General features: G+C 30.4%; 1 long non-coding RNA gene across 2 annotated transcripts in view; it reads right to left on the minus strand.

The window, feature by feature from the left end:
• Nucleotides 1-9,135: 9,135 nt before the first annotated feature.
• Nucleotides 9,136-9,692, minus strand: part of LOC134475681 (uncharacterized) — a 61,391-nt gene continuing 60,834 nt past the window's right edge. For both annotated transcript variants that reach the window (XR_010046865.1, XR_010046864.1), the window contains one exon: nucleotides 9,136-9,439. This is a non-coding gene — a long non-coding RNA (uncharacterized LOC134475681). The remainder of the gene's footprint in view (nucleotides 9,440-9,692) is intronic.

Consider the following 9,692-nt stretch of genomic DNA (forward strand, 5'->3'; position numbering starts at 1 on the left):
ATCACTAAATCTATTTCCTCCACTGAGTTCATTAGCATGGATATCTATTAAGTCATTTTATGCTTTAAAGTTTTTGTGTGCAGCATAGATTGCCATTAGGTGTAGGCATTCTATATTAAAAAAGAAATTACAAGTCGGGTTTTTGGAAAAATATTGTGATAATAATATAGTAATTAGTACATCAAATCACTCTTCCTCCAAATTATGTTATGTAATACTTTTATTGCATGTTTAATTACATTAACCCTTACACTACCTAAATGAAGGAAGGAAAGGGAGGAACAGAGGGAGGGGGAGAGAGAGAGAGACAGAGACAAAGACAGAGAGACAGAGAGACAGAGAGAGAGACAGAGAGAAAGACAGAGAGAGAGAAAAAAAAAACAAGGAAAGAAACACAGAGAAAGAAACAGACAGTTTGGAAGGAGTCTGGATATTTTTGTACTTATTCCCAGAAAAGATTCAAGTGTAAAGTTTTCTGTTCTTGACCAAGAAAACAGATGATCATTATTTACTAAGTATTTTGTTTTACTATTTTGTTTTTTATAGAGTATGTGGCTAAGTATTTCTTTGTTGTTATTACTCATGTTACTTACCTCTACTCTGTAAGAAATCTTCAAGAAAAATATATTTAATAAAAATTTAGCAGCATTTCCAATAGACAAATAATTGTGTTTTTTCTATAATAGCCATTTTACATTTGTTTTATAATATTGCTCTCAACATGATGAAGGCAGTGAATACTGAGAATTAAACTTTTGTTTTGTCTCATATTTTATGTTTCTGAAGACATGGACTTTTCATTCTAAGATTAAACATTCTTCATTTATTTTCTTTACTGCTAATCATATAACTTTGCATATATAATATATGCAAGATGGTACACCAGAGTATGAGAATGAAGCAAAATTAGGTTTTTATTAGTTATTGGTTTTCCTCTTAAAATATAATTACTGTTAGCAGCTTTTATCTTAATCCTTGAGTTTTCAAAGTTGATGTGTAGCCTAATTAACATAACGGTTTAGAGCAGGAAATATGAGTTAAATCCTTTAATAAAACTTACCTTATCTTCTATCCCTTTTTGGCTCAACCCCTGCACCCAATATCAGTAACTGCAATGATTTATAAATTATGGAATGATAAATTGTGCCAGTTTTAATACTTCTGTAAAAAGAGTTCAAGGGATAACACAACATGCAAGTTAAGAAGGCTGGGAAATGTTACAGTGTCAAAAAGCGTTGTGAGTCCGCATTTACAATTTTTCTCAACAGCAATCCCCGTTATCATCATGTAAAGTTTTGACCTATTTCTCTGTTTTTACATCATTCAAATAATAAAACTATCTTCCCTACAAGAAAGATAAGCATTTTTATAATAAACTAAACAAAATTGAGATTAGTAATTTAACTGGGAATACATATGAGTACTTCAAATTTTATATGCATATTTTTCTAATATACTATACCTTTGGGGAATTTAATTTCTACCCATATAAAATTTAAGTGACCTATAATGGGTGCAAAATATTCTGTAAAATTTAAATCACTTTTGTGTTTTCCATTTTCTTACTAGAGTATCAGCATTTATTTTACCAATCGTTGGATTTTCTTATTTTTTTTAACTTTCTTTCTTTGTATTCTTTGCATTTCACTAATTTATCTTAGCTTAAGAAAAAATAAAAAGAATTTATTAATCATTCTGTATGGTAAAGATCATAAAAGTAGACTCATTGAAGCATTTTGCTAGGTTTAGGATTTAAGATTTTTTTTTTTTTATTTGTACTGGGTATCGAACTCATGACTTCACATATGCCAGGCAGACACTTACGCCACTGAGATAAAACCTCAGCACAAGATTTGAGATTTTTCTTAAGCATCAATTTCAACATGGCAATTATTATAAACTCTGTATAAAAAACTTACATGAGAATTTAGAGAAATTCGAGAAGTGAACTATGAGGTAGAAATACTGATATACAGAAATTACTCAATGTTTCCATGAATTATTCTGTATGAGATATGGCATAATATTATGACTTTTACATAAAATACTTTTATTAAATATTACAACAATTCATAAAGTGAACAAAACAAATTTGAATTTGGAAATTTATTATACATTTAAAATAAACTTGACCCACACACTATCCTGTAATAATTGTATTATGTTACTATATAAATGCAGTATTCGACTCCCTTTGGTAGAAATGGGAATCCACTTTTATCAATGCCACATATGTATTTAAGGCAAGGTATGCATTAAGCATAAGACTTGGGGAGGGAAATCCCATTTATATCTTACTTCGGAATGATATACATTATATGATTTTAAATCTGTCAAACACAATTTTTCCCTTTAGGGTTATAACATTAGCAATATATGTTTTAGCTGTGGTCATCTAGTAAGAATGCAATGTGACAACATACCTGTATCAACTATTTTTCACTTGAGAAGCAAATTACACACCTAGTAGTTAGATAAGTAAAATAATGATAGTTATCCCCCAAGTATCTCCATAAATATCTTCTTCTAGTGAGATGAATCTGTGACACAACACTTGCTAGCACTTACTAGGATATAGGGGAAACAATCCTATGAAAGATCCTATGAAATGTGAAAAAAAAGTTAATCTTTCATCCATTAACTTACCTGCTTCTTTTGCTTTGTGAAAAGAGTGAAGACAGATATTTAATGAATACAGACATCACTTCCATAATGATATTCTCCACAAGAAAAAGAGTAAATATAGCTCATAACTCTCACAGATAAATGTGAACACAAGAAATTCACATCCATTCCTCAACACTGAGATGAGCCCTAAATTATTTGCTCAGAAAATGTTGCAATGTAGAAGGTCAGGTGAAGGATGACCTTGGAGGAATATGATGCTATAAATTGAATTCTTAGTGTACACTGGAAAATGACTTGACATAATGCATAAGGCATACTCCCTTGAGTATATCATGCCAGAGAAAAACCTGGCATACTTGGAATAAGAAAAGCTTTCAATGTGAAAAGAGAGGGTTTATTTTGTGAAAATAAGATAATCATTAAATCTTGTGAGACACAATACATGCAGAAGACAATAAAATATAAAAACAGATACATGGATGACAGATAGAAAGATAGATAATACTGGAAGGAGAAACTGGAAACTGGAATATTACATACAGAATTTTTAAAAAATAAACACTATTTTGATATATATACCTTCTAGAGAAACGATTAAACATGTTTTAGATAATCTTATGTTTATAAAATTAGTAGTAAAATACAAACATTAGAAGGAAGACTAGAAAGAAATAGTTCAAACAAATACTAGTTAAAATTACAGCATTTCCTTAAAGATAAATAATTTTGGCGAGAATTTTTCAGTATTCTATAAATTTGTATCTATTTTTGAACATTTTCTAGAGTATTATTAATCAATAATTTTCTAGAAATTTAAGAATATTCTAGGAATTTTAAATTACTGATCAGTAATTATAGAAAAGTTATTTTTGTCTCTATTCATTGATAACTTTAATATTTGTTTATTTGGATAAACAAGACTTGCACTATATCAATTAATAGTGCCCTTTGTTTACTAGATTTTCAAAGTGTCAATCAACTAATTCACATCTGGGCAATGAATTTGTTTGTTATTTTTTAATTTCTTTAGAAAACTATCCATAGCAATAACAAATAATACCAGAAAAAATGTTTTTTTTTTAATGTAAAAGATCATAAATAACTGGAATCTATCAGTTCATTAGCTCTTTACAATATATGTAAGAAATGAATTGTGATTATTCAAATTTCCCAATGTGGAAATGACACCGACATTCACTTCAATTTTTTTTTTTTGTCTTTTTTGTTTTTATCGATACCAGGGATCAAACTCACGACCACACACTTGCAAGGAAGGCGCTTATGCCTCTGAGCTAAATCCCCAGCCTCATTTCAATTTCTAATCGCTTCTGCTAGTCTTCAGCAGCTGAAATTTGGCTCTTCAGAACACAACTGGAGGCACTCTTCTTTAGATGGCAAGTACACAGTTCTACTCAGTTTCTGTCTGACATTACCAACATCTCAACATCTGAAAAACATCTGATTATATTTGCTTATGTAATTTATACGCTGCTTTTACTCATCACAGTGCAAAGTTAAATTTTAAAGAAATGTTGGAAAAATGTAAAAAATAAGTATTTCAATTAAGATCTTGTTACAGGGAAACAATATTTGTTGGCGTATTATTTTAATTTTTAAGCAAATATTTTTAAAATGTAAGGAAATTATAATTAACCGTTAAATCTTGAATTTAATATGTTATTTAATATTTTGTTGTACTTATTTCATCTTTACCATATTTTTCTGGTAAGATTTTGTATGCCTTTGATATCATGGCCTGCAGGGTCATCATACTTCATACTTCTTTATATAAGCATGTTTAAATTCTTCAAATTAACATATCTTTACCAACCTTAACAAAATTAGCGGCAATAACTTAATTATTTCATCAAACACCATTCCATAGTCAAGATTTATTTTCTGATTTTCTCACCCTTATACTTTTTTTTACAATAATTAAATTCTAAGTAAAGCACACACAGAACATTTTGAAGATATATCTCTTAAATTTCTTTTAACTTGAAGCATTATTCACACTTGTTTTTTTTAGGTCATTAACTTGATCAATGCTTAAGAGCATTTATTTTATGGAAGTGTTAGCATTATGAATTAAGCTCCTGTATCTTCTTAATGTTTAGCATATTCCTTCTCCTCTTACATAGTCTGTAAACTACTGTTTGCAAATAGAAGTTCATATACATGTACATTATGACATCAAACAGGTGGAATAAAATATCTAGTTGGCCCATGATTAGTTAACTTTGTTAGTGTCTCCAGGTACTTATAAAATTGCTCTTCTGTTTCAACTAGCAAATTATTTGTGAGTGAGTTTTAGGCACGCAATGAAGAACTTTTCCCATCCACACTTGACCTAAGTATTTTAGCATTCATTCATATTCTTTCTTAAAATGACAGCTTCATTAGCATTTGCAAAATGATGATTTTGCTAATTAAATGTTTCCTGCTGCATTTATTAGTAGATAATATTCTACAAAGAGAGAATCACTCTAATAGGAGATACATTTTAAAAACCACAATAATTAAACTATGGAAACATGAAAAACATTTAAATAAATTTGACAGTAAAAATCATTGGATATTTCAGAGTTTAAAACTGCCATTACATTTCATTTCCTCATATTAATTCTTTAAGCTATGCAAATTTGGTGCATTTCTTTTGAATAATAGACCTTGCAAAAGGAATACATACTTAAAATAAAATCTAAATTTAGCTTTGTGTTACTCAGACAAGTAGCCATATTTATGGATGTTAACAAAGTAGGCAAAGTAAGTGTTGAATCAGTGAATTTTGAAACTACCTATGCAATACTGTTTTAAAAGGTCATTGCGTCTTTGAATAATTATATCTTAAATTCTTACTGTGATTAATTATCTCTAGGGAATGCTTACTATTTTAGAAGGATCTGCTGAAAGGATCTAAAAAGAAAAAAAAGTAACATTCTGAAACCTAATTTTTATCAAAATCATTTTGAACAGATTTAGGTTTCCCACACAATCAATTCACCTGAAGGGCAATAATACAACATTTATGACAAGTGTAATCTAAGCAAATTATCAATAAGGCTTTGGATAACTAGAAGAAAATGCATGTCTTTATCACATTACATCATACTAAAATTTCCTATAAAGAAAAAAATAAGATTACATAGAAAGATGGAACTATTAAAGATTATTACATATATAATGACACATTATGGACGTATTTTACTTCAAGTGTTTACAATTCCATTTTTATATTTAATGGAATTGTATATATGTATGTATATATATATATACATATATATATATATAACTGTATATAATGTATATATGTATATACATACACAGCACTAACTATCTTTTGGAGAAAATAGCATGATTACTCTTATATAACTTTTATTCTGTTTTAGAGAATTCACACAAATATTTATATGCAATTTCAAATTTGAAATTTGAAAAATTCTTTGGAGATATATTCTACTAAAATAAGTCATGATCTGATTTTAAAAAGAAAATCTAGTAATAGTGAGATATCCAATTTCTAAGGAAATACAAGTTTGTTAAAAACAGGTTAAAAGAAAAATGAGAACCATGAAGGTGTTGCCAAAGACCAAAGCTGGAAACTTTTAAGAAAAAGAATTTGAAGAGTGGCATTGGATTATAACCGAATACAAAATTAAATATCTGTGTATCTATAAGCAGTGAAAAAATAAGCAATCATGAGACAACACACAGGCTTCCTGTGCTGAAGAATTTAAAATAAGTAGTAGAAGATGGCTCTGAACATGGTGAATTTTTCTATTCCCCACCCCCAACCCCCGTAACAGGGATCAAATTGATGACCATGCGCTTGTAAGGCAGGCGCTTATGCCACTGAGCTAAATCCCCAGCCTCAACATGGTGAATTCTGGACAGAAAGGAGAATAATTTTGATAAAGAATAATCTAATGAACCAAAGTGAAAAAGATTCTCAGAATTATAGTGATGTGGGCACACTTCACATGACCTGATGACAAAGATATTCTATTTCCTGCATTCCTACCAAAATTGTATAGCATCATTTGAATAATTCAAAAAGAAGCAGATAGATCCCATCCACTGACAATTGACAAAAAAATGCAGTACTGATCAAAGTGACAAAATCATACAAACAAATGTGTATATAAACAAACAGTCTTAGAAAGTGTTATATCTGATAGCAGCAACAGTCCTGGTGACCACAGGCTATTTGGTTGTGTTGAAGGAAATTCAGTCACAGCACCAAGAGATAACAATATGGTTTTCAAAAAATTAAGAAAATCTGCAGAAATGTGGAACATAGTTTATTATAACACTTGTTCACTAATTCTAACAAATATACCACACTAATTTAAACTCTGAATAGTGTAGGATGTTAGACGTAGAGTAAGCAGGATTTTCTGTATAGAGTTTATGACTGATCCAACGCCCAATGTTAGGATTATGGGTGAAACTTACACCTAAGTGGGTGTGGCCTATACACAATATAAGGGGCAGAAAGAATCTTCTCTCAATGCTCCTCCCTTTTTGCTTTCTGCTTTTGTTGTTTCCTGTCATCACGAATTTTTGCCCTCTACCCATGAGCCACCTGCCTTGAACTCATCCGATTATGGACTGAAATCTCTACAAACTGTAACTAAATAAACTTTTCCTTCTTTAATTTTATGAGTCCAGTATTTTTGCTCAGCAATGAGAGAAAAGTACCTAAGACAAATACTATTCTAAATTTTTTAAGGTTTATTTTTCAAAGTCTATGTTTCTAAATTCTGGATTAGACCTTAGAAAACAAGAAACTAGTGAAGAGGGGAAAATTCTCAAAAAGGATGTAATATAGTTAGCATTACATCTGTTTGAAATTTACAATTATAAAAATGTACTCTCATAATCATGACTGTCATTGTGACAAAATGTATCAATAATTCCACACATAAGGAGAAAAAACATCATGACTATAGGTTCAGAGATGTCAGTAAATGGTTGCTTAGGTCTATTGCTTTTGGACCTGTGGAAGGGCATGTCACAGAGAGGCTGTCACAGAGAAAGTCACATCGTGGTAGGCAGGAAACAAACAAAGACAGAAAGCTCTGATTCCAAATATCATCTTTAAGGATATAACTTCAAAGAGTTAACTTCCTTTCACATGTACTAAGGTGATCTAAATTGTTAATATTAGTGAAAACTAGAAGAAAGTCATGGAAACATTGCCTATAGGTGTGGTGCTACTTCTCTGTTATCTGATGATTATTATAGAAAGTTATTTAAAAACAGAAATGAATATGCATATACAACAGACTCAAGAAAACAAATGAATTTCTTAATGTATTCAAAATGAGTCATTCCTGGATCATATGAGTTCCCAGTGTAAACGCCCTGGTTCGATCCTCCTTATACCTGGATTATATGATTTTTGAAGGAGCTAGTGCAAATGACTGGGGTGTAATATCCAATAACATAAGAGGGGGATAGAGAGAGAGAGAGAGAGAGAGAGAGAGAGAGAGAGGAAGAGAGAGAGGCAAAGAGAGGCAGAGACAGAGACCAAATGTAATACTGAATTAAGTTTTTAAAAAAATGTATCAGCACTCTCATATAAAAAGACCTTATCTCTGATCTAAGAATACTGATCTAGTAAAATCATTATCAACATATACTCCAACAAAATTGTTATATACTAAAAACAAACATCTGGAGCATATATAGACAAAAGAAGTAGATAAGATCGGGAAGAAAATTAGATGATAAATAACATATCCATATGATTCCTTTATGGAAAAATCTCTTCTGTTTACTCTTCCATTCCATATAATAAGAAATATCTCTGTCTCTGGTTCACATTATTCTAAGCCAAAACACAAATCCTTTCAGCCAGTCAATTTACCAGTAAAGGTTCAGGTGACACAATCCTACCAAATTTGTACATAAACAATTCCTGGCTATCATGATTATTTCAAGAATAAACATTTTGCCTACTTTCTAAGCAAAAAAGTCATGAGAAGTATATGATTAATAAAAAATAAAAACCTATTTTTATTAATAAAAAATAAAAACACATACTTGTTTTTTTCTAGATTCATGCTTACAAGACAGGATTGAGACTGCACAAATTTGTCACCATTACATGATTTTGAGAAATCAATACACAGAGTAGAGAAAAAATGGATTCTTTCTTTGATGAATTATTTAACATCGTAATTAATATGGAACTGAATTATTATAATTCCTGACTTTTAAAAAATTTTCTTTTTTCCAAAATGTACTTGAATTAGATTTTTTGGTAATTGAACAATCACAGTTTTCATGTTCTACATAGTTTCATGTTTCTACATATTACATGTTATATAGTAACATGTCCAAATAACATGATTATTTGTCAGAGCAGTTATGTTTGAATGCTATTAGATATATCAAAATCATGTGACAAAAATGATTAGTTAAAATATTTTTAAACAAATATTGGTAAATGTATAAACTGTAAGATTTTATTTGCATATTTAGAATCCTATATCTTTTCAATTTTCCAAGTACATTTCAATAATCTCTATTACATGAAATGTGTAGTTCTAGGTGTGAGAAATTTGAATAGGATTAAACCAGTGTAACACTGAATGAATAGAACAGGACAAACAGAAAGTTGAGGAAACTAATGGCCTTGCTTTCAAAGTTCTGATGAACATATAGATACTGATAGCCACCCATCCACATGTGTATTATGTATCAGGAATCCATACATTCATAACAATACTTGCTTGACTCCATGCAGCATTTTAATTTGTATCTCTTCCACTGATACAACACCATTTGTCTTTCACTGAATTGCCTGAAAGTGGACATTGACATGGGGATTTTTGTTCAGTTCAAATGATTACACTTATTAAATAACCCATTCCTCCTCCCCACACCCCTGTTAGCAACTGGTGGACAGGACAGCTAGAGTTGAAGCAACTAAACCACATACAGCAACTGAATGCTTATATTGTTGGGTTGATTATGCTGACCTGGGGCCAGAGGTCTGAGCATCTCTTGGGAGGATGACCGTATGAAATATAGCACATATGGGGAATTTCCTTCTC

The sequence above is a fragment of the Cavia porcellus genome, unplaced genomic scaffold (genome assembly GCF_034190915.1).
Source record: "Cavia porcellus strain 051 isolate PalLab524CR breed Dunkin Hartley unplaced genomic scaffold, mCavPor4.1 scaffold_4, whole genome shotgun sequence".
Taxonomy (NCBI): Eukaryota; Metazoa; Chordata; class Mammalia; order Rodentia; family Caviidae; genus Cavia; species Cavia porcellus.